Source organism: Lygodium microphyllum, chromosome 30, assembly GCF_053477565.2.
Source record: "Lygodium microphyllum isolate KBCC chromosome 30, Lygodium_microphyllum_v1.1.10, whole genome shotgun sequence".
Taxonomy (NCBI): Eukaryota; Viridiplantae; Streptophyta; class Polypodiopsida; order Schizaeales; family Lygodiaceae; genus Lygodium; species Lygodium microphyllum.
The window spans coordinates 8,481,636-8,509,140 of NC_141164.1; the positions used below are offsets into that span (position 1 = coordinate 8,481,636).

At 41.6% G+C, this 27,505-nt stretch overlaps 1 pseudogene; it reads left to right on the top strand.

Moving 5' to 3' along the window:
- Positions 1-27,505, top strand: LOC148009533 (uncharacterized; annotated as a pseudogene).

Consider the following 27,505-nt stretch of genomic DNA (forward strand, 5'->3'; position numbering starts at 1 on the left):
GGATATATGCCTACTAAGTTGATCTATGGCCAAAAATATGTTATGCCTATTGAGGATGTTATTACTACTTGGAGTGTGCTACCTTGGGATAATGATATGAATAGGGAGGACCTTCTTGCTTTGTGGATTCAATACAAAGAAAGGAGGCCCGAAGATATCAAGATTGCAACCATGCATTTAAAAGATGTCAAGTTGAAGAATAAAGATAGATTTGACAATAAACATAGGCTTCGTCCAAATCCCATTGAGAAAGGAGATCAGGTATTAGTCTTTGACAGTAGTCTTGACACTCAACATAGTACACTCGGAAATGTTTCTAAGACTACAAGGGAATGGGGGTATAGGGATGGTCGTTACCAATGCAAAATAGCAGCGTCGCTAAATAGCGACACAAATTTAAGAAAAAAACCCGAGCATGGCATTTTTTCCACAAAGAGTTTGAGAGAGAGCAAAAGAGAGAGTGAAAGAGATTGCGACTTTGGGAGGGAGGGAGGGAGAGGAAGAGAGAGAAGGAGAGTTTCTCACCGTCGCCATTGCAGCCACCATTCTCGCGAAGAAGCTTGGGAGAAGTGCATGAAGGAGAAAGAGGAGACATCGTGAAGGGGAGACAAAGAATGCATCCTCAGGCCTTTGTGGTAAGTAGATTGCCTCCTCCTGGTTTGTTCTTGTTCTTTCTTCTTTTCTTTTGTTTGTTTTTCTTGAGAATGAGATGCATTGAGGGAGAAAGAGAGGAAACGAGAGAGAGAGAGAGAGAGAGAGAGAGAGAGAGAGAGAGAGAGAGAGAGAGAGAGAGAGAGAGAGAGAGAGAGAGAGAGAGAGAGAGAGAGAGAGAGAGAGAGAGAGAGAGAGAGAGAGAGAGAGAGAGAGAGAGAGAGAGAGAGTAAACATGAAAGATAACAAAGAAAGAGAGAAATAGAGAGAGAAAGGGAGGGAGAGAGGAGAATGAGTGAGAAAACGAGGGGACAGAGAGAAACAAAGAGAGGGGCAATAAAGAAAGAGAGAAAGAGAGAAAGAGAGAGAAAGAGAGAGAGAGAGAGTAAACATGAAAGATAACAAAGAAAGAGAGAAATAGAGAGAGAAAGGGAGGGAGAGAGGAGAATGAGTGAGAAAACGAGGGGACAGAGAGAAACAAAGAGAGGGGCAATAAAGAAAGAGAAAGAAAGAAAGAAAGAAAGAAAGAAAGAGAAGGGGGAGAGAATACGAAACGAAGAGTGAAGGGAGAGGTGAATAAAAGGGTGAAGTAAAGAGAATAAGAATGGTGGAAAAGAAAGAGAGAGAGAGAGAGAGAGAGAGAGAGAGAGAGAGAGAGAGAGAGGAGAATGAGTGAGAAAATAATGAGTGGGTTGGGAGAAACAAAGAGAGGGGAAACAACGAAAGAGAGAGAGAGAAAGAGACCAATGAGGGGAGGAGAGAAACAAAGAGAGGGAAAGAGAGAAAGAAAGAGAAGAATGAGGGGCGGAGAGAAACAAAGAGAGGGGCAACAAAGAAAGCGAAAGAGAGAAAAAAAGAGAGGGGGGAGAGAACACGAAACAAAGAGTGAAGGGAGAGGTAGATAAAAGGGTGAAATAAAGAGAAGAAGGATAGTGGAAAAAAAAGAGAGAGAGAAAGGGAGGGAGAGAGGAGAATGAGTGAGAAAACAACGAGGGGACGGAGAGAAACAAAGAGAGGGGCAACAAAGAAAGAGAAAGAGAGAAAGAAAGAGAGGGGGAGAGAACATAAAATAGAGAGTGAAGGGAGAGGTGAATAAAAGGGTGAAGTAAAGAGAAGAAGGATAGTGGAAAAAAAAAGAGCTAGAAAGAGAATTGGAGAAAAATAGACAAAAAGAGGGAGAAAAAGAGAGACAGAAAAAACAATAAATAGAGAGCAAGAGAAAGAGAGAGAAAAATGGAAACAATGAGAGAATTAGAGAGAACAAAATTATAGAAAGAGAATGGTAGAGGGGGAAGAGAGACATGAAGAGGGGCGGGGGAAAAAAGTCTTTCAATGCCTTGTTTTATGAATTTTTAATTATTTATCCTTGATTTTGATTTTAGTGAGATGTGTCATGTGAATGGAAAGGTAAAGAGAGAATATGTGAGAGTGGGGAGGAAAGATGGAAGGGATAAAGAAACATTTATAGAAATAGAGGGGGAGAGAGAAGCAAAGAAGGATGAAGGGAGGCAAATAGAAAAAGAAAAAGAGAATTAGAACAAAAATCTGTTGTCTGTCATAATAATGTGAACAAAATGAAAACGATGATGGTTATGATGTCCAAGATCGCACGGCATATCTTAATCAATGTGTCCCTTGTCCTTGCTCTCAATGCAAGCTGGCAATCAAACGAAAGTGTCACTTATCTATAGAATATGTATGACACTTTGGCAAGTTCCAATCGAAGATCATTGATCAGGTGATCTCAAACTTTGAGTGAACAGTAAGAAAAGTGTGTATCAATCATGCCTTACATTCGCAAACTAATTGAATATCATATACAAAAATATTAGACGTGGCCATAAAATTTATACAGGGAGGTGACGTCTCATCCCAAGGAGGAATGCACCCAATTGCGGCCAGTTAGAAGAGTTTGTGGGTGTGCAATGCATGGAGTGCTTGAGCCTACAATCCACCACTTGGAAGGCACATCTCAATCTATACCGTCAATACCAAAGGAGACACGCAACCTTTCGAACCTTCCTACAATCTTGGAGCCTGAGATGGAGGCAATGATTGATGCATTGATGCCCATGGATGTCGAGGCATTTGATCCGTTAAGAGAGGAAATATCCATACCATTTTATGATGGGTGCCAAGTATCTTACATGAAGACACTACTTGCACTCCTAAGTGTGCAGGCAAAATACGAGTGGAACGATGCAAGTGTGATCGAGTTGTTCCGGTACATTCTATGTACACTCCATTAATTTTTTTTGGCACCATTATAAAAAACACTTGTGCTTTTTCAAGGTGTTTTATGGTTTTCCTTTTCTGGTTGCTGAAGTATCATATATTACCACTTGGAAATACCATGCCTGAGTCTGATGCGCAATATATTTTATGGAAGCTTGGCTTGGACTACAATAGAATCCATGGATGTATCAATGATTGCGTGTTGTTTTGAGGAGAGTACGAGACTATGGAGACATGTCTAAAGCGTGGTGCTCACAGGTATTGACAGGACTTGCAAGGGCAGACAGTTTTCACTTATCCCACATATACGTCACATATTTTGTACATCGGGCATAGCGAGCTTGATAATGTGGCATGCACAGAATAGATCCACAGATGGATTCCAATGAATATCATCGGATTCACGCATATGGGGCCACATTGACTCTACCTTTCTAAGCTTTGCATGAGAACTAAGGAATCTTTGGCTTGGTCTTGCTATGGATGGTGCAAACCCATTTGGTCTCTGCTAAACTTCTTACAGTGTATGGTCTATAGTCCTTGTTAACTACAACATCTCGCCATAGCTTTCTACGAAGAAAGGACACCTGATCCTTAGCTTGCTCATTCCTGGGTACTACAAAGTCAAGAATATAGATGTCTATATCTGTCCATTAGTTGATGAGCTTAAGATTTTGTGGGAGGAGGGGGTCGCTATGGAAGATATGAGCAAGCACGACGATTTGGCCAATATATGAGCCATTCTCATGTGACCCATGCATGACTTTTCAAAATTTGTGGAGTGCTCAGGTAAGTAGACTTTTGTTCTCATTTGGTGATATCTAACATAGCTCATTCGAGTTTGTGTTGACTAAATAGGGGTATTGGGACAGGTCTGGTTACCTCAAGTTATCATGCATGTTCATTGTGTGGGCCACAATTAGACTCTTGAAGGTCACAAACCATGAAGAAGATGGTATATCAAGGGCACACTGCTTTCTTGGCAGAGGGTCATGAATTGAGGGAAGGTTTTCTTGGATGACCTCTAGCACGAATGAACACCCAAAGTTGGTACAAGTTGAGAATAGTCCACACGGAGTCACATCCAAATGGAATGCAACAGTTCTCGCGACTTTCTACGAGTTGTCGTATTGGACTGAAAGGTGAGAAGGATCGAAGGTTGCAGTTGGAGAGCTATGGCAGGAGAGCAATAGTAAGAAAGAGAGAGATGAGAAATGGGAACTCCAACAGTCACAATGCATGATCGGCCTTCCCCTTTATTCATCTGTCACTAAAAGAATAAAGAATAAAGTGATGGTAATGGGCACTCGTCACCTGCAGTGTGCAGCGGCGGGTACTGTCAGTGTAGTAATACACAAATGGCTAGGTGAAGGCGCCTTTACCCCCAACAACCTCCCACTTAAAGGCACATCTACCCTAGTGAGGAGTGAAAACGAAAAAAAAAAGAAAAGATAGTACAATGTACACATGTACAACAGGATGAGGAAAACATCATCTCATCCAATGCCCATCAATCTCTTGAGGAAGGCAAAGCGCTCAGTAGTGAGGCTTTTTGTGAGCATATTTGCAGGATTTTTGTCAATGGAGATCTTGACAAGGTCAACAAACCTATCCTCCACAACCCCACGTATGAAGTGATACCTCACCTTAATGTTGTTTCGTCTTCGCATGGAAGATCAAATTCTTGGCTACCTGAATAGCACTCATAGAATCTGAATGCAATGTAGGTATAGTATCAATCCCAATGTCATGAACCAAATGGCCTAACCATATGGTCTCCTTGCAAGCCTCAGTGAATGCAACATACTCAGTCTCAGTGGTAGATAGAGCCGTACACTTTTGAACCCTGGACATCCAAGAGACAGCACCTCCAGCATAGATGAATAAATAGCCAGAAGTGGACTTTCTACTATTTGCATGTCCTGCATAATCAGAGTCTGTGTACCCCACAACTCCTATATCCTAGCTACCATAGCAAATACACATATGTGCTGTGCCCTTCAGGTATCTCATGATACCCTTTCACGACATCCCAATGCTTCTTGCCAGGTGTAGCCATATAGCATGCCACAACACTAACTACAAAGGCAATATCTAGACGAGTGGCTATCATGGCATACATCAAATTGCCCATAGATGATGCATAAGGGATCTTGGCCATCTCGGCCCTCTACTCATTTGTCTACAAATAATTGGCCTTAGAGACCTTTACATAAGAAGGTAACGGACAACTAATAGGCTTCACGTCCTGCATGCGAAAATGCTCAAGGACTTTATGAATGTACTCCCTCTGTGAGAGGTAGAGTAGTCCCTGATGCCTGTCTCGCTTAATGTGCATACCAAGAATGTGAGAGGCCTATCCCAAATCCTTCATCTCAAATCTCATCTTCAATTGAGATTTAAGAGCATCAAGTTCATTATGAGCTTTCCCTGATATCAGCATATCATCCACATAAAGTACCAAAATAAGCAATGAGCCATCGTGGGCTTTCTTTGTGTAAAGACACGGATCCATAGCACTCCTGTTGTAGCCCTTATTAGAAGATAGGCATAGGAACCCACCGTAAGCAAGGGTGTATGAGGACAGATGGTGTGAATAGCCTGAAGGACAAGGGAAACCCTAACCCTAGCTAGGTAGAGGCTATATAAATAGCCTATGGTTCACTATCAAAGTGTGAGAGAGTGTACCCAAGTTGTACTTGTAAGCAACTTAGTAAACAAGATTATGTTCTTGTACTTTGAGCTCTCTTCTCCCTCTTGTGCACACATTCCAATGCTTGCCTCTCTGATATTTTCTCATGGTATCAGAGCCATCTTTGATCTACTTAGCTTCCCATAGCTCTATCTCAATTAAGTGCACAAGAAGAACTCCATTTTTCATCCTATCTTCTTCACCTCCATAGCATGTTATACAACCCTGACCTTGGTGGACTTGCTGCATGCATAAGAGGGCATTTCAACTCATGCTATTTTTTGGAAACCTTCTCTCCACCTTAGGGCATAGCTATGTGGCAAGTCAAAGCTTGACATTGGGTAGCCAGGGGCATGGCATTGTGGGTTTTCTCAAAACGACACAGTTCTAAACAGTCTGGCAGTTCGTATGGCGGCGCAGCCTATAGCAGGCACAATTATGGTGGAGATCATGGGGCTTTGATAGCCTCCCAAGTGAGCTATCTCCACCCAAGAGGGTTTCCTGAAACTCTTCTTCTGCTGCTTCCACAGAGTCAAACCCTAACTATGGGGTCCATGGCAGCCATAGCCACAAGCTTGAAAGCTTGACCTTCTTGTTTTTTTCATCTTCTGTTGTCACTAACAATGATTTTAATCATTGAGTTATCTCTTCTAGAGTCAGTTACTAATCTGAAAACTCCATTTTAGAGGTTCTATCACTTGGTAGGGCATCACCAAGCTCATCAAGATCGACATCTACCATCTCTAGTAGCATAAACTAGAGATGAGTGCTTGTAAGCACTAAAGCACATTGCTCAATCATTTTGCTGTTGGTATTTACTCAATTTGAGTTTTTCATAAAAAAATTAAAACCATTAAGTGCTCTACTTCATTTTGTAAGGCTATGTGTACAACTATAAACACATAGACCCTCCTATCCTAAACTTGTGTTGCTTGCTGCATATCATGTGTGGGTTCTTTCAAATATATTGGTCAATGAAATTAGAGAGATGAGTGTCATTGTACTCTCCTCGAAGTCATTAGCAACAAGCATTGAAATCATAGACCATCCTTGTCCAACACAAGGTTCATCTACTAAACCATACCACAAGGAGAAGCCAGAAGCCCAATCTAGGCTCACATCATTGAAGCCTAAAAAGGCCATTAAACCTCAGAAGAAGATTGCACATAAGAAAGGACCACCAAAGTCATATTTTGAAGTACTGCATATGTATGATTTTTAGCCTTTCTCTTCATTGCAATTTTGAATATCATTTTTTTGTAAGGGTGTCCTTGATTTGCTTTCACATTCATTAGCAAGTTTGTAAGGGACTAGACACTGCCCTTGTCTTAGCAAGTGGTAAGACCTTCCCAATGGCCACAACATATGTTGATGTCTGCCCTCAAATTCATGAATTTGATGGCGCAGATTTTCACCGATGGCAGGTACTTATCAAGTACAAAAGATGATGGAGAGAGGGTATTGGCCTCTCATTCAAGGCACTAGAGCTGTAAACTCTGCAAATCTCGTTGATGTAGAGGATGACCAACGTCCCCAAGAAATCATCATTTTACACTTAGATGAGTCATTGATTCATCATGTTGATCAACTAAATGCTACTAAAGAAAAATGGGATGAGCTTGAAAAGCTCTATGGAGCCACTGGTAAAAATACTAAAATCTTCCTTAAAATTGAATTCTTTAGCTTGGAATATAAATCAAGAGAAGACTTGGGAAAATTCATTTCTCACATGAAGGGTCTCATGGCACAGCTTGCCTCAGTACAAGCTCTAATCCATGACGAGGATGATATTGCTATTCTCCTAAAAGTTGTGAAAAAAGGTGTTTCCTACCCTTATAACCACTCTTACCAACATTCCAAATCCTACCTTGGCAAGTACCATCCAATCCTATTTGGATGAAGAAAAAAGGAACCACAAAGAAGGCAGCACCATTCAGACATCTTCAACTTCCCGTGGTCAAGTTTTGGTACATACAGTTCTCACTAAATGTTCTTTTTGTAAGAAAAGATGAAATATTGTAAACAATTGTTGGAAGAAGTATCCCGAAAAAACGAAATGTAACAAATGCAAGAAGACAAGGCATATCACTAGTAAATGCCCCAACATTCTTGAAGTACCCAAAGAACTAGTGGCCAACTATGTCTCCAATCCATCTGATGATCGACTTTTTTGAGCCTCTAAACCATCTACCTATAAACACTCTTGTAGCATGATCTATAAAGGCATCCCATTTCTTTGAGGGGGGACATCTTACATGCTTTGTAATCCAATGCCACCCTGGCATTGAGGGGGGTGTTAGAAGATAGACATAGGAACCCACTGTAAGCAAGGGTGTATGAGGGCAGATGTGTGTGAATAGCCTGAAGGACAGGGGAAACCCTAACCCTAGCTAGGTAGAGGCTATATAAATAGCCTATGGGTCACTCTCAAAGTGTGGGAGAGTGTATCAAAGTTGTACTTGTAAGAAACTTAGTAAACAAGATTTTATTCTTATACTTTGAGCTCTCTTCTCCCTCTTGTGCACACATTCCAATGCTTGCCTTTTTGATATTTTCTTAGCCCTATGAATGCATAAAGGCATCAAAATTATGATACCACTCCCTAGGTGTTTGCTTCAAGCCATAAATACTTTTCTTCAACTTGCACACTAGGTGCTCCCTGTCAGGTCCTCCAAAGCCCTTAGCCTGCTCCATGTAAATCTCATCATGCAAATCCCTATGCAAGAATGCAGTCTTGACATCCATCTGATACATGTCCAAGTCAAGCTACATGACTAGGGCCAAAACCAAGCGTAGGGTGGTCATCTTGACCACAGGAGAAAAGACTTAATCAAAGTCAACTCCATGCTCCTGATTAAAACCCTTTACTACCAATCTAGCCTTGTATGTTGGCTTGGGGTATCCAGGGGTATTTTTTAGCTTGTACACCCACTTGCATGGCAAAGCCTTCTTGCCAGCATGCAAGGAAACCAAATCCCAAGTCATATTCTTATGCAACGAGTCTATCTCAGACTGTATAGCCCTCTCCCAAGAGTGACTATAACCCCTGTGCATAGCCTCGTCATAGGTGAGAGGCTCTCTTGCATCTGTAACCAAGACATAGTGCATGGAGGGCTCATATCTATCAAGTGTAATATAATCCTGTCTATCTCTTGAAATATAACCCTGTGTATCTCCATGGCTCCTCTTGAAATATAACCCTGTGTATCTCCATGGCTCTCTCATCCTGTCTATGCATCTTGTCTTCATGGAAGACTACATCATGGTTGCGGATGACTTTCTGCACATGTGGATCCCATAGATGGCAGCCCATCACTTCTATATCGTCATAACCAAGGAATATGCATTTAACACTCTTAGGATCTAGCTTGTTATTCTTGTCCTAGGGTACATGGCAGAATGCCTCACATCCAAAGAGACATAAATGCGCATAAGAGGGAGGTTTTCCTATCCAGAACTCCTCTACAACCTGAAAATCAATGGCACTATAGAGTGATTTATTAATGATATGCATGACAGTCGTAACTACCTCAGTCCAAAAGTGCTGAGGTAGCATGCATGGCTAAGCATACTACGAACCTTTTCCTGGATATCCTATTCATCCACTCAACCAAACCATTATCTGACCATTATCTGTCCTAAGGCATTTCAGCCTATGCCCAGACTGGTTTTCTGCCAAAGCAAGCCATATTTGAAAAATTGCCAAGACATCAAACTTTTGCTTCATGGGATAAGCCCATACCTTACCTGAAAAATCATCTATGAAAGTAACAAAATATGACAAACAAGGCATGGGCTCACAAACATCAAAATGTACCAAAGTCAAGGGCTCACTCATGCATGATATACCATACTTCTTATGCGTAGACCTAGACTGCCTGCCATAAAGACAATGATCACAAGAATCAAAATGAGAATAGTCAAGGGGCAATAAGTATTGCAAACCAGAAAGCATTTTCATTCCCTTAATGGACATGTACCCCAAATGAGCATGCCAAAGAGATACATGAGGTAAAGACCCCATAGACAAAGCATGATCAACTGTAGATCCAAAAACAACTAAGGGGTAGAGGCTACCAGCCTCCTTGGCACCTCTCGCAAACACAAGCCTGCCACATGTAATATTCCATGTAGAGTCTCCAAAAGATACATGATATTCTACGTCATGAAGCTATCCAACGGACATGAAACTGTGTGTCAATGCAGTACATGACATACATTGTGCATAACAAAACTGTTGCTAGATGGAAATTGCAGCCTAACATCACCAATGCTGACAATCTCAAGAGACCTATCATCATCCAAGTGCACATAACCCAAAATAGAATGATATCAGTGGAACCACTCTTGGCAAGGTGTCACATGAAAGGATGCACCTGAGTCCAAGAGCCAACATTGTGCATACATAGAGTGTATCTCTAACATATGCAAAGCGCTAGATGAAGCTACTGCAAGGATATAATTCCTATCACTATCCTTAGGCTGCATAACATTGATCTCTTCAATTTTAACACTTGACTTAGCAGGTACTATGATGTGATCATAAGACTTTTCTCACACTTTCTCTTTCCCCTTGTCTTTGCGCCTTTCATTGCACAATTCATGACATTGTGGCCTTATGTGGCCTTTCTTCCCACAATGATGACAAGTCAGATTTACATTTCTCCCACGAGACTTACTGTGCGACTTGCCACGCAACTTGGATCGAGATTTCTGCAAATCCCGTTCATGGACATTACCGCAGTCATTATTTGCATTTCCATCATGTTGGCCTCTAACTATCAAAGCATGAGACACATGAGAGGCATCCAAATTCTTACAGTATATCTCTTCCTGTAAAAGAGAGCTTTCAACATTGGTTAGCTTTAGAATAGTGGCAGAAGCACATAAGGCAGTGTAGAATACATCCCAAAACTCATTAAGAGTTCCAAGCAAGAACAACGGAGTGACATCCTCTTTGAAATCAATGCCCTTCGAAACAAAATTCTTAAGAATAGCATGAAATTGGCTCAGATGAGCTAATATGGTCATCTCTTTCATGTGGAGATCCATAAGTTGTTTCAACCAATACATTTGACTTGTAGGACTTTGATTGTCATAGAGATTCTTTATCTTATCCCAAGCTACCAAGCACTCTGTGCTTCTTCAACCACATTGTAATGATCTTGTTCATTGAGAGACAAGATGAGAGTGGACTTGCATAACTCATCAAGCTCCATCCATTCATCATTAGTCATAGATTTAGGCTACTCTCCACTCAACCTTAGTGGCTTTATCTACAATTTCTGTACCAATACCTACCAAATTTGGCTCTTCCAATAGGCATAATTCGTACCATCAAGCTTAGTGATGTTGAAGATAGCACTGTCAGTGGAAGAAGATGCCATACTGCAAGCTGAAACAGTGCAAACAGTTCAAAAACTGCTTGTTGTAAATTGCAAAAAATGGCCAAAAAACCAAGGCAAAATGGTGAGAAACGAGCATTTAATGAGCTTGCCACACCAAGTATCATCAAAAGTACATCAAAGTAGGATGATTCAACATGAAAATTCCATGTCAGTCCATACATAAATGCTTATTTTAATAAATTTCAAAACTGTGAAAATGAGAGCTGACAGTGCCAAAAGCAGATCCCAAGTCAATCAAATACTGCCAAGTCCAAAACCGGCATCATGCGGGCATAGCATAGGCATATGAGAGTTGATAATCATGAACCAGCACCCAATCATGTCATACAAACATCTGCCAGTGAGTCGGTACACCCCCCAATCAATGGACCAAAATGTACCGACCACTACCAAGACTTGACACAAGTAGGCGTCAGCTCACAGATAACGGACCCAAGTCAACTCATAAGAAAGTATAGTGGACCAAACAGTAGAAGCCAAGCATCATCCAAAGTGAAGATCCCAGTAGTCTCAAGTATCCAAAGTGCTCAATAGCATAAGCCGCTTGCTCAATGTCTATCAAGCATCCAAAGATGCTCCCACTAGCACTAAAGCCAAAAGCTTAACAAAGGCATATGAAAGCACCAGTGAACAGAAGATCCAAGATCAAGCATCAATAAGACATCATGAGCATATAAGCTTTGTATCATCCATAGACATCAAGTACATCCAAACTGTAACTCTGGCAAGCCAAGAAATAGCCAAAGTAAGCTTCGGGCAATCAAATGTCATGCCCAAGTAAGCCGCAGTAGCAATCAACTCCAAGACAATGTAATGAGCATGTAATAGTGGCATAGGTCAAGCATGTTAAGACCGGTTAGACATAAGCAAAGTACCTGCCATAAGTGCACCAAAGATGGAGATCCAAATGCTATGTGAAGCAAGCTCAAGCTCAACCAATGATCCGAGAGCAAATCCAAGCTCTATGTTGATCGCCGAGTGTCACTACATCAATGTATACATCCATGACATGTCCCGTTTCCAATGGGCATGAGCAAACATAAGTAGATGAGCTTCAGCCCATTGTGTTACACTGCTTAGAAATGAGTATTTGTAGCCCTTAGATCATGCCAAAGTCATGACAAATCACTAGCATTACATCCACCAACGAATAGGCATCAATGGCATAGCATACATGCATCAAGTGAAGTGTAGATGAGCTCCAATCTTCATGTAAAGGTCTATGAAAGACATAAACAGTAGGTGTGTTGTATACACAATCAAGGAGGAGCTCACAAAAAATGCCTCAAATCAAGCTCAAGCATTGGAAGACATCAACCATCATTGCCAAGTGTGCCACAATTGTCTATGAGCAAGGCATGACCATCATTTGATTTGGGGAGTTGCTATCCACTTCTGCCTACAACAGGCGATGTTCATGTGAGATGCTAGAGTCTACTGCTACTATAAATGGTGTGATTTAGGGTGCTCAAGGGCTTTACAAGTGTCAAGGGAGACAGACAAGAAGCCTCAAGTAGCCACAAGAGGTCTATGATGAGATATGAAGCACGAGAGCTTCAATGGTGCTACCCCCTTTCTCTTCTCAAACCTATAGACCTGTGAGCTCAATGAAACCCTGAAGTAAATGAAGAAATACCTTTGATGCAATGCCTTGAGGGTGCCCAAAGGGGTCAGGAAGGTGCTCAAGAAGCCGAGGAGTGACGGAAGCCTGAGAGAGTCGGTTATGGTTGTTGAGATATTTGCAATCACACCTAATGTAACCTCTTTGTATGAGGCAGTTTAGGTTGAAGACATGCAGAGGTTGCAGGAATCCCATATGCACAAAGAGGGAAACTACTACCCATCCAGCAACTATAAAGCATTGTACTTGACTACCACTTTTTCATATATGATGAATGCAATATCATGATGCTTTCCCATTTCAATTAGTGTCTTAGTCATTGTTAGTCTCATACTCAAGATTGTGTTTATGAGTCCAAGATTTCATCTTGGAACCTAATTCACTTGAGTAACAGTTGGTCTCTTCAATCTATGTCATCATGAACATTCTCTTTGTGTTCCATCTGCCATAGCCATGCTCTAGATCCGCATCTTTTGACATGGTATTGGAGCTTAGTTGAGCATGGCCTAGCTCTCCTCTCTACTCTTTCAGCTCCTCTTCATCTCTGGATAGCTCAGGATCAGTGTATGACTCCATTTCCAACTTCGTCTACACTCCCTATCCCTTGTCTGCCATAGCCAGACTGGACGTGCTATGATTGAAGCTTTCATATCTCCCAAATTAGAGCATATCTCCTCGAGGTTTCTTCTGAGGATTTGTTCCTCGACTTGAGGGAAAACTTCCATCACCTCAAGCATCATCAATCTCACTCTTCCCACTCTTTCCATTCCATTGGAGATTTTGCCTCTCTCGCTCTCTAAATTGAGTATCCAACAAATATTCAACTGATTTACAATAAAACACCCATTCAAATCAGCAAGGAAAGAAAGAAATCAAGCTACTTAAGCCAAGCAAAGAGTCAACTCAATAAGAGGAATAGCATCAACACCAAGCTCATCAATATAGTATCTCTTGATACTAAGCTACTGATTCTTGGCACTTTTTCTCTTTAGCACATTCAAGATCAACTCTTTGCCAGTCAATTGGAGCTGATATCCTATCATGGGAATGTCAAATAAGAAATTTTCTATATGGCTACTTCCAACAAAGAGTAACATTACTCTTGTTGCTCATTTCAAGCACATACAAGATGTGCTTGTCTTATTTGCAAGGAACGATGGAGTTGTGAGCATTCAAGTGCTATCATTATTTGAAAGAATGTCTTCTACCTTGAAGAAAGTGCAAGAGTTTGAAGTCATTTCCACTGCCTCAAAGATGATACCTTTGCTTGAGGGGGACATGAACATGAAGACTAATGCAACTAATGCAAGCAAATTCAATGAAGAAGAAGACCAAGAGGACATAGAAAAAGAGGACCAAAAGATCAAAGTAGTGGACAATGAAGCTACAAGAAAAGTGAAGAACAAGTACAAGATCAAAAAGAGCAAGCTGGACTATACTGACAAGAAGACCTATAATAAATTAAAGATCTATGCAAAAAGAAAAATTGAAAACTGCAAGGGCCTGCTAGTCCTTGACCCAATTTTTTACTAGACTTTATTAGCCTTGTAATGCCTATCCTTAACGCGTTTGACATAAGCTTGTAAAGTCCTCATGTAGCCTTGTACTACAGCCTCTGTACACTTTGTGAGGCCCTTGTTATAGCCACTGGATGTTCACCATGTTTGTGGTATCCACACTTAGCTTTTTCTGCAACAGCCCTCTGGTGTTTTGCCATGTTTATGGTGTATCCACACTTTGTAGGTGTTGCTTTCACTAAACCTCTACACACTTTGTACTTCTGGTTGTGATTGAGGAGGGGTGTTGAGATATTTGCAATCGCACCTAATGTAGCCTCTTTGTATGAGAGGCAGTTTAGGCTGAAGACATGCAGGCTGCAAGAATCCCATATGCACAGAGAGGGAAACTGCTACCCATCCAACAACTATAAAGCATTGTACTTGACTACTACTTTTTCATATATGATGAATGCAATATCATGATGCTTCCCCATTTCAGTTAATGTATTGGTCATTGTCAGTCTCATACTCAAGATTGTGTTTATGAGTCCAAGCTTTCATCTTGGAACCTAACTCACTTGAGTAACGGTTGGTCTCTTCAGTCTATGCCATCATGAACATTCTCTTTGTGTTCCATCCGCCATAGCCATGCTCTAGATCTGCATCTTTTAACAATGGCTACCGCAAAGGAGACCCAATGAGTGTAGGTAATCAATAGGAAGCTGAAGGAGTCATGAACCATGCTCGAGTAGTCATGAATCCAAGTTCTAATACCAGTTCAAAGGTGAGAAGGATCAAAGCTTGCACTTGGAGAGCTATGATGGGAGAGCAAGAGCAAGAAAGAGAGAGCACCCCTAGGAAGACAAGGCATTGGCCCCAGGTGACTCGTCCCAGGAACCTACCAGGCCTTTGCAAGGCGATGATCAACTGCTTATAAATTTTCCTTTCTTTTCTTTTCTATTGTTATAGGGGTAGAACCCCTTTTTACACACCTTTGTATATATTTAGTTTCGTTAAGATATTCAGGGTTTTTTTTTCCTCTCTCTATCATTATAATTTTCCTTTTGGCAAGCTTCTCTAACTGCCTCGCAACTAATAAGAACTCCTAGAACGGCTGCCTAGCAGGCTAGCAGGACAGGGTCACTAGGACTACCTTCAAAAATAGGTCTTTTGATGCCTGGCAATGTCTTTACAGGAGGCAACAACTACTCAGACCTCCCTCAGCCATACTTAACCTAAACTTGGGACTTCATGCCTTGGACGTTGGTCCCGGAATAAGAAAAGAAAATCCCCTTACAAGTACTCAAACACATATAGCATAAAAACACGGTACTCATAAGGGAGAGATATCACCTGGATAGGGCCACGAGAAGTTTCCGCACAACAAAAGGCTCCTTCCAAGCTCTTCTTCGAACCTGTCTAGCACAATACTAAAACAAAACCATTAACCACACCTGCACTAAACAGACAATTGGCCCTCTTGGCCTAATGAAATAAAACATTTAAAACCTCGCAAAACTGGCCCTCTTGGCCTAATGAAATCAAACAGAATAGCACCTACACATCCCTCCCTGAAATAGTACAGTTATACAATAATATGCTTCTTTCCAAGGAGGAAAAATAGGCTCACATCCCTAAACTAAATGCATAAGGTTATGACCCATCCCTCCTGCATATATAGCAAGAGGTGTACACATAACATGTTGTCTAATCAACCTATGGGTCCAGGATAACAACGGTAGATTGGTCTTGGCTATTCTTTGCATCACCCATATCAACCATCGCCTACCATATATTGCATGCTCTGATAACATTCCCCACAAGCGATCGGTTCATGTCTCATTATTGATAGCAATATCTAAACTAGGACCACAATTAAAGAAAGGGTCTTCTTCATACGCAAGATTTGCTAGTGAATCCACAAATTGATTCCAGTAACATGGAATCAGCTGAAAAGACACTCTCTCAAACTCCTCAAGTAGGGTCATGGCAGTTCGATGATACATACAAAGGATGGGATTCCGCACTGTGTATGTCCCATCTAGCTTATTCAAGATCAACTGGGAATCCCCTTTTACTAATGACCGCCGAATACCACCTTGTTTGGCAATGTGCAGTCCCATAATCAAGGCTTTATACTCCGCCATATTGTTAGTGAATCCTACCCCGAGATAAGCAGCTAACTTCATCGTAACTCTACATCGGGGATCTCAGATTACTACTCCAACACTCCCTTTTTTATTAGGGCCCCTAGACGCTCTGTCAAAATATAATGTGTATGTCCACAATGGGTTTACACAACCTGCCATCAGGAACCCCTCTATTCATAATTATGATAGTCAAAATTTAGCATGTTTAGAGGATGAACTGACGGCTCCATCCCACCTTCTTCATTGAACTCAACAGGGACACTTGTCAACAGTCGTAAGCAATGATAGCAGAAGACTTTGATCTCCCACACAAAGGTTTCGTCTTCTTGCTCAATCACTTTGTATCCTTTGCTCCACCAGATAAGTTTCCCCTGATGGTATCTCTGCTCCAGATATGGGTGCTTCAAATAAGGAATTAACCGCCCCATCAACCAGCTTTAAGCTCTTTTGCAAGTCTCAAATCAGCCCCAGCATGGACCTGCAATGCATTTTTTTGTATTAGCATACTTAGAAATAATAAGGTTTAATCTTATTAAGATTAACCTTATTTTTAAACTCTACTCCCTGCAGATCAGCTAGTAGAGTCGTAGACCTATTTATCCCTATCCTGACAATCTTATAGGGGCCATCCCATCTAGGTTCCAGCTTCCTTGGAAATAGCTCCCTACGTGCATCATAATACAGAACTAATTGCCCTTTTTAAAGGTATATTTCTTTGCTTTAAGGTCGTGCAACTGCTTCATCCGACATTTAGCTACCTCCTGGTGTAATAAGCTCTGCAATTTCAGTTCATCCAGGTGGGCTATGGTCGTAAAACGTTCAAAGAGTGAATCCTCCTCTCCCAAAGAGTGGTTAATTGCAAACCGTATGCTTGGCAACTCAATTTCGAGGGGTAACACACACTCTTCCGTATAAACTAATTTAAATGGAGTATGGCCGGTAGCTTGCTTAAACGTTGTATTGTACGCCCACACTGCCACATACAACTTCCTGTTCCAATCGTGTTTCTTCTCAGAGACTATTTTAGACAAGATACCCACAAGCTACTTATTAGTACTTTCAACTTGCCCATTGGATTGCGGATTATAAGGGATCGTTTTGTTGTGCTTAATTTGCCAATCTTCAATCAAGCTTTTGATCACTTTATTTAAAAAATGGGTTCCACGGTCCGATACTAATTTCTTCGGTGGACCGAAACGGCAGATAATTTGCTCTAAAAGAAAACTTGCAGTCTCTTTTGCATTGTCTTGCCTCGTTGCCCACACTTCTGACCATTTTGTAAAATAATCAGTTGCTACTATAATGTACCTCTTCTGAGTAGTAGACGACTGGGTGATAGGACCCACAAAATCAATGCCCCACTTCTCAAATGGAAGGATAGCCATGATAGGCATAAGTGGGCGTTTCCTATCCTCTCTGCTGTCATGTCTTTGACAGGTATCACATCTCTTAACATACTCAAAGGAATCTTGGAAGATGGATGGCCACCAATATCCAACTCTTAACGCTTTCTGTGCCATCAACCGTCCAGCAAAGTGCCCTCCACATGCAGAGTCATGGCACTCTTCCAAGATGAAAGGAACATCGTCAGGCATCACACATCGGCAGTAGATATCATCAACACCCTACCGATATAGTGTTCCTATGATCAAGGAAAACTTCAAAGCCTGTTGTTTGATTTACCTCTTTTCAAATTTTGATAAACCAGCTCCCGTCTCTCCTGTTGATAGATAATGTGTAATAGCAGCATACCAAGATGGGACAAAAGCTGTATCAATTTTAAACATTTCTTCAATATCAGTTCCTTCAGCCAAAGTCTCTTTCGGCTCCCCGAAATCCACAAGGCATTCCACAATCCCCTGCAACCTCGATGGCTTACTCTTAATCTCATAATCGAACTCCTGCAAAGTGATTAACCACTTTTCCAAACGATCAGGCGGCTGTAGCTTGTTCATAAGCAATCTAAGCCCTTCCGCCTTCGTATAGAAAACTACCTTCTCATAGAGGATATAGTGCTTGAATTTTTTAGTCGCAAAGACCATCACAAGGCACAGCTTCTCCATATAGGTGTAGTTAGTTTCTGATATGCCCAATTTCTGACTAGCAAAATCTATCGGATGATACCACTTTTCCTCCCAGATTTGGGCTAAACAGCAACTAATACTATGCATGGTGGCTGCTGAAAATATGTAGAATACCTCACCCCTTTTAGGTGCTTTTAACACTGGTGCTTTTACTAGCTCCTGTTTCACATCTTCAAAAGCTACCTTACAAGGGTCGCTCCATTCAAATAGATAGCTAAAGGATAATAAGTTTGTTAATGGCAACGTCCTTTCTGCCAAGGCATTTATAAACCTCCGATAGTACCCTATCGATGACAGAAAGCTATGTATCTCTTTCAGAGTGCGTGGTGGACTCATAGCGACTATAACCTTGATCTTTTCAAGGTGAGTTGCTATCCCTACTGAGCTGACCACATGGCCTAGCAATAGCCCATAAGGTACTCCAAAGACACACTTCCGTGGGTTAAGAGCGATACAAAATTGTCTGCAGCGCTCAAAGCACTTTCTCAAAATTATCAACATCATTTCCCTTACAGTGGCTGCCCCAGGTCATCAATAAATACTTTCAAGTCATCTGGCCCGAGATGTCACCAAAGGTATTGTTTGTTGTTCGTTGCCATGATCCGGGTGCATTGGTACGCAAAAGTACCAAAGACAGTAATAAAAGTTGTTTTCAACTTGTCCGCTTCTGCAATGGTTGTAACCCGCAAAGCAATCCATAAACGAATATATTTTCCTACCTGCTAATTGATCCAAAATCTGGTCAATAAATGGCAACGGGTAGTAATCCTTAACCGTCTGCTTATTCAGCTCTCTAAAATCTACACATAGTCGGATCTCGTTATTTTTCTTCTTCATGATAACAACTGGTGAACACCATTCTGTGTGCTATACAGGAAAGATTAAACCAGCTTTCCTTAACTTCTGTAACTCCTCAAACAGCCCATCCCTCAATTCAAAAGGCATACGCCTTACCTTCTGACACACAGGACTATTGTCTTCTTTTACAGGAATAGTATGAACAGCCAGGCTGGGAGGAATGCCTCTCAGCTCATCATAACTCCAAGCAAAAATATCGCGGAATTCTTGAATCAAGGACACATAGTCCTCCCTTTCTGCTGAACTAATCATGGAACCTAATTTAATTGGCCGCGAATCATTTGGCGTGCCAAGGTCCAACTCAATCACATCCGCATCTCTTATCCTATCTTGTGGCTCTATCGGCTCATTTAGAGTTATTTGATAAATATCCTCTGTAGTGGACCCCTCTTTAGATTCATCGCTGGATGATGTCTCACTACCAGATGGGTCATCTGTTGTTTCTAATTCAGTAGAGGATAAAGGAGCTCTCTCACTCTGAGGAGACTCAGGGTAAGCATCGACTATTACTCGATTAGCACCTCTACCTAGAACCACTCGACCGGTGGGTATATCGACTTGGCAATCTGTTCGTAAGATCCAAGGTCTGCCTAGCAAGACTCGATAGCTAGGACGTCCTGCAAATCTTATCCCCCTAAAGTCCAAAAAGCATTCTACACTTGCAACTATAACATGGACTCTAGTAACGCAACCTTCTGGTTGCCTTAGACTATCATTAGCCATTCTAAGAAGGGTGGAGCTATCTTTTTGGATGCCTAGACCCAGCCTCTCCATCAACTCTGAACTCATGATATTGACGGAGCACCCAGTGTCTACAATAGCATGCTCCACTAATATTCCATCCGCATGCTATTAGTGGACCTTGCGCTCTATGATTAACTGGACCTGGCTATTTACTCCCTTGTTGGAGGGAACTAATCTTACTCCAACAGGTAGCGGCTAAATGGCCCGACTTCCCACAAATATCACATTTAACATTTGGATAGTTTCTAGGGAAATATTGTCCACCACACCACTTATAGCTGAATCTTGAGGGGCCACCCTCTTCAAGGCGTCGACTCCCTATCAGATTCTGCTGCTTCTTCAAGAAATTGATGTCAACAGCTATTTGCCGATATTGTTCAGAAATCATGTCGGTACAATGCTTCATCATATCCTTAACTTCGTCAAGGACATTAGATGCACTCAACTCATAGCCTCGATCATCTATCCGTCGTTCCATTGGCCTAACAATTTGATTGGGCATTGGTTGTTGACTCACAGGAACAACATTAGGGTTCAAAACTTGGCCTCCAACATTTGGTGGAGCCAACTGACTTGCCATAGGCATAGTCACACTGGGAGGAGCTGGCAGCAAAGGTACATTTTGAGCCATGCTTCCTCTCCCAATAGGGTTATTTGTAGGCATCCCTTGACTTCCATTTGTCAATGGTAGATTGCCTCCAGGTACTAAACCCGCATTAAGATTTATTCAAGAGGAGTAGGCTGTTTGTAATCGTGCTTCTACTCCTTTTGCCCGCACGATGGCGGTGTCTATGTCAGCCAAAGCCACACTGCTCAATTGTACCTGAATATTGAAATCCAATCCATGCAAGAAGTATTGCAGTTGGCCAGCCGACGGAATAGGAATGTAAGTTTGTAACTTACGAAATACTTCCTTAAGCTTCTTGGCATAGGCTTTCACATTCTCATGGGGGTCTTGGCGTGTTACATTCAAAACACGTAACCAATATTGGCCACCTCTTTCAGGGGCATACTCTCCTCGAAAAGCTGCATAGAATTGATTGATTGTGGTTATGGTTCCAGACTCTATGCTATGATACCATACCGCAACCCTTCCTTTTAACGTCATATTAAAGAACATCATAAGATATCCCTCATCTTGGATTCGATAATTAAACATTAGTCTTTGGAATTCACAAATGTGAAACTCCGCATCTTCTTCAGCTAGCCCATTAAAAATGGGCAACAAAACTCCTAGAGCTGTCAAATTCGACGTCCCTGCAGGAATGGCAATGGGTTGTGCCATGATGACAATCGGATTGAAAATAGGAGTTTGAACTGATGGAATAACACCCCCACTTGAAGTGGGTTGACTTGGTGGAAGAGAGGAAGAACTTGCGCTTCCTCCTGCACCTAAAGGACTATGTGCAGCAGTTGGGTTACTAAGACCACTGCCTCTTATACGTATCGGGCTACTCCTTTGAGGAGAATAACGACTTACGATCTCTAACCGCCGTCTAGCCCTCTCAACACGTTCTATTTTTTGTATTTCGGCTTGACGGCCCTTGTTAGAGGACATAGACCAACTTTTTGGTCCCTAAAAACCCTAGATTCGAGAACCACCACTTGTTGGTAGCTCCTGGCAGATGCACCACTGATGGGACCTGAAATGGGCCGGCACTGGCTATGGCACTAGCCGGACCTCATGCTCATAACATACAAACACACCCTCACGGCCTCGCGGACCAGGAGCGTCAATCTAATGCTAAAGGACAAACTTCCCTAGAGCTTAATTTATGCGTTTATAGTTTCATCGTTTTGTAGTTCAACGTTTCCTTTTTTCTAAACTCCTCAGAGGGAGAACCCATACACATTGGCAATGCCACGTTCACATACATGGAGGCAACCTCTCGATAGAAACACCGCGGCCCCACTGCAGCTCTCCTACATTGTAGGGATTAGCCCCTTGATGCGCTGCTCAACATATAAAACATTCGAACACAAACTCCTCTCTTTTATATTTCTTGTATTTCCAAGAGATATACCATGTATCCTTACTTAACAGTCCCTTAGGAAACTGACCCTCTATCCTACGGCAAGGGATAACCTTACACTCTCAATCGTGTGTCAAATTCCTAAGAAAACAATTGCTATGTAGTCCAGGAGCTTTTCTGTTGATACCATGAACTATGCATAGTGTATAATGTGAATGGTTTAGTGCACAAACAAAAGAAAATCAGCATTGTGCATCGTGCGAAACAATTCTTTTCATGATTTCCATGCTAACGTTTATATACTGCAAAGAGAAAAGACACCGAGCCTAACGCTCATGCTGCCTTTCCCTTTATTTTAAAACAACGTCCTATAGGCATGATGCAACACATAAACCAGATTTTAATTTCTATTTTAACGCTTAACCTCCACTCTCACCCTACCGTTTAATGTTTTGCATTCGTTGATAGGTGAAAGAGTTGTTTTATGTGTATTTCCTTACAAAGAAAGCGATAAACATGAACAAAAACATAGAAACGAGGGTAAACCGAGGCCAACCTTGTGCTTTACCTTCATTATACGCTGCACAAACACACATGTAATTTTTTGGAAATTTCCTTTTACCGTTTCCTAATTTTCTCCCATTTAAAATCCATTTTTCACCATTTTTTGGTATTTTTCCTCTATTTTATTCAATCAAAAATGACTAGAAATTAAGATTGATTGTGGGCTATGGCCCTTAGGTTTCTTGATAGCAAAATTTTAGGTTTTGTAGGCATTATGTCTCATATTTCCCATTTATTTTGCAAAAAATCCCAATTTACCCCTTACACGTGTGTTTTACGGGTTTTATGACATTAATTTTAGTCATATCACTTATGATTTTTAGATTTTTAGATTATAAACTGTTGAAACTCATAGCAAACAACATCATAATGAATAATCAGCCCATGGGAACAAGGTTTCATCAATCAAATAGCATAAAAACCCATTTTTTCTTCATAAAAATTAAATTACCGCTTAGGCTCCATGTCTCGGGATCTCGGTTTTGCTGTGGGACTGTGGGTCAGCCCACATTCAATGTCTAGCATCTTCACAATCAGCAATCTTCATGTCTACATCGATCCAGAAGCAATCCGGGACAAGCTTTCCTTCACCATTCTTCATTTTCCTCTTGCACACAAGAACAGCCCCTTAGGGGAGAGAGAGGGAGGAGAGAGAAAGACTAGAATTGGCTCTCTTCATTCAAGCCACCATTGTACGAGTGAAGAACGGCGATATGATCGGCAAGGAAGGAGTAGCTCAGGGGTATCCTCGATTATATGGGTTATTTGCAGGCTGCCATCTCCATCTCCCCCATCATATGGCGCAAATTTCGGTCGTTGACAGGCGCCATCTCCATCATGTTTTTTCATCTCCCCAAACTCACCACGATTTCATGTGGCATAAACTGCCCCCAAGCCCCCAAAGTTCATGCCCAATTTGGCCTCTCAAGTGTCCACCCTTTCATATCTTGACCGATTCTTAGCTCCTTCCCTGTCTGGGCTCCAATTCGAGTGCTGTAAATTTATGCACATTCAACTTGACATCTCTCATTGAGTGGCAACTCCTGACAACCTGCACGGTAGTCGGAATAATTATCAAAAATCCACAAGTATTGCTCAGGCGCCTTTTAAAAGTCGTCTTTTACTTAGTGCTTAAAATCGTCCTAGCTGGAGCCACCGCCTTCGATGTTGAAATTTTTCCCCTAAATTCTAGCTTTTTTGGCAAATTTTAGGCACGTCCTGGGCTCAAAACTCCGCTCTCACAAACCCACCTTCTAGTGTATCTTGTAGATGAAGTGGAGATTACAGGACCTATCCATACTACGCAATGGATATTCTTCTTAGAGCGCTTCATGAAAACCCTGAAAGTCTTTGTGCGACAATGAGTTTAGCCAGAAGGTAGCATGGCTGAAGGTTAGCTAGTGTCGGAGGCATTAGTGCATATTTCATAGTGGCTACCTATGGTGGATTCAGACAACAGTATGCCTTTCTTGCTGAATAAAAATGATAGAGTGACTGAAGATGTGGTGGTTGGAAATGGGATAGAAAAAAGGATGGATGCTGCAATGGAGGAGAAAGTGAATTGTTTTTGTATGTTGTACCATGCATCCATGGAGACGTGGCTCGCTAGGTACGAGCAAGCCAAGAAAGATCAAGAAGAAGTGTGATCAAAATTTCAATGCAGTACGTGCCATCGACCAATTCAATATCCTGAGGGCATGGAGGAGATGCTACGATTTATGTTTATGCAATGGTTACATGGAGCTTTAATCGCAGCTTCTCGCGAAGGGGTGGAGGTCTCTACTGAGAAGTGGGAATTCTTGAGAGGATGTATTCTGAAGGTGACCACATGTTTTATAAGCTGTCGTACGTATCTAGATTTTATATGTGACAACTAATCTAGCTGTTTCAATGTATATTACAAAATATAATGTGTGGTGTGGTTGCATAGGCGACATTTTTGCGTCGAGCATATTGACAAAATGTGCTCCACAATGGATTGTGGTGTCATGGCAAAGTTCTAGCAAGAGAGCCAATGGTGAGCCACGAATCCAAACACCATTATAGATGAGATGGAGTATTTTGGAAACTTGCAAAGTGTTATCTTAGTGGATTACCATAGCTTCTCCATAATCAATTCGATATGCAGTGGTTCAAAGTGATATTGGAAGGAGCCGCGGAGCAACCATTTGGTGAGGTCCATCTGGATTTCTCGATCCAGAAAAGATGGATAGATCTGCTGACACTTTTGTCTTGCCGACCCATTGTGAATGTGTATGAACTATTTTTTTACATTTTTTCATGACACAAAATAGTCACAAATGTTGAATCTCTCTTATATGTGATTTTGAACAAGTAATTTTCTATCCAAACCCTCAACAAACTCGATGGTGGTATGTTGTGCCTTCAACTCCTGGGAGTGTGAGAGTATATTATGAAAGCAATGTTCCCAGTGTAGATGAGGAGAGTATGCAGGTGGAGGGATTGATATTGCAAGGGGTGGAGGTCGAAGATGGCTTAGAGTGTAGAGGAGGCAGATTTGGGTAACAATGATAGAATGGTAGGAGGCTAGGAATTCTTTGAGAACGAAGTGGACTCGTCCTTTTGTGGTGATCTATCTATCGACCTTCCAATGTATGCGGAGTTGTGCAAAGAGGTTGACATGGAACCATAGGCTACGTCATACTTGTAGCATCCGCCTACTCAATTCATTGGTGAATCGCTTATAAGGGTACTCTAGAATATGCATTTTAAGTAACATCATTTTTTAAGAGCTATATTAATGTGCTTTGCTTGAATCTTTATACTGATTATGCTAACATCATTTTCTATTTGTGGAGGTTACCTTTGATGATATTTGGAGAGTAGGATGAGTCGAGGGATGAGCGACGAGGTGTTGCAGGAGATATTCACACGTATGTCTCCAAATCAGATGGCCCGATTCAGAGATATGGCAGACCAAGAGCTGTCTTGGACACCATCGAGCCGTTCCATTAGATCTACTTCGGCACACTCTGATGCTTCGATTTCTAGTAGACGAGGTTGACGCTCCAAACTAGACCCAAACGGAGGGAGTGGTTCTGCGGGGTGCTACGGAGATGTGGATGTTGTGAGCTCGTGGTCGGCTCGAGATAGGGGTGCTACTCCTCGCTCTTGTATAGGTTCGAGAGAGGGTAGCTCCGGTGGGTGTTGCGGAGGCACTGATGTAGTGTCTCTGTCTCATCATTCTGGTGGAGGCATGTCACCTATAGGATTTATCACACATGTGGGGACATCTACTTCAATGACTCTAGCTTTTTCTCAGTCGTCTGCAGTAGATGGCACCCCTATGGGTGATACTTTGAGAGATACTATCCCCCTGGGTACACCAGATGTACAGGGATCTCCTCGTTATGCCCAATAACACGGTCGTAGATGGGAGAGGACACACCTTGGATATATCCCATAGGGGTATGGATACCTCATAGATGACAAGACAAGAGTTGTGATCATGAATGATGAGGGGAGGAGGGTGACGTCTCGCATGAGAGAGTTGTGCCGACAAGTTTTTTGGCACAATGTCTTGGACCACTTGAAGAACATACCCAAGGGGAGCAAGGACTTTATAGTAGCATCCTTATACAATGAGTTTTTGGTACCTACCGCGGCAGAGAGTTTTTCCATTGGGTGGATGATGGAGTGCATGTGTGCATACATGTTACATAGACAATCGGATGTAAGTAAGGTGCTCAAGAGTGGCACCTCAAAGCTCGAGTGGCTAGATGCAGATGACCAGTGGAGACTTAGGGAGGAGGCTATCGATTCTCTAGGACGTTGGCGACAACTGTGGGAGGCAGCGAGGGCACGATTGGAGGCAAGGGTCATGCATCATCTTGGAAGTGGCAGCCACACGACTTATCTGGAGGACTTTGTAAGTTTTTTTTAAATTCTTCTTGCTTTTTTATTTGCAATATCACTTGTATTGACAATCGTGTTTCTAATAATTTATTTTGTTTTCTTTGCATCACTCCATTACAAACTGTGATCTCGCCGAACTAGAGACTTGATATACAAAGAGACATGATCTCACTACATTGATCGATAGGCTATATGCACATGGCAGCCTAGTAAGTCGATCATCTTTCTTGTCCGTAGCTACTATTTTTTTTTAGAGGCATTATGTATGGTGGACTGGTGTATAGTCATTCATTTTGCAGAGTCTATTCGATGCTCCTTTGCATCGGGATGAGCTTTCCGATGGCGAGGATCTATAGCTCATGCTTGGATTTGTGGAGGGCACATCCTCTTCTTTTTTGGTCTTGTGATTTATGCAGGCATCTTCTATGTACTATGTTGTTATCATCCTTTGTATCTTGCCATAATTCCATGAGTTTTCATCAGCGATCGTGTACTTATTCTATGTATCATTCTTGTGGGTTCAAGTACATTTTGTGCTCATCTTGACGACCATTGCACACCTAACATGTAATTCATTTGTAGAATATAAATATAGCACATAGTGCTATATATCTGCCCTGCCACATTTTTTTAATCTATAACCATCGCTATTACCATTGCAAACTTATTGCACATGTCGCTATTGGCATCACAATACATACGTTGCAAATTGTTGCTATATGCATCGCTATTTGCATCGCAAAACTGACAAAAATTGAGACGTAAATACCAATACATATAGCGATGGTTTTATGGAGATGCTAATACTGGCGTGTTTAGCGACGATGGGGGAAATTTTTTTAATGAACATTTTCATCACTTTGAACGTCGGTATGAGGTCTATATCTTGTAGTATAAGAGTTGGTTTGGTCCTTATATTGTGAAGCATATACATGATAATGCAACATATTCTTTGTGTGAGATGGATGGTATAGATTTGAAAATTCCTATTGTAGGAAAGAGGATCAAGAGTTTTAAGTGATAGAATGTAAGTGAACCAATTGAAGAATATGTACATGATGAAGAATAGATTTATGTTGACTTGGATGATCAAGAGGATGAGGAAGAGGTAGAGATGGAAGATGAATATATTAATCCAGATGAAGATTAA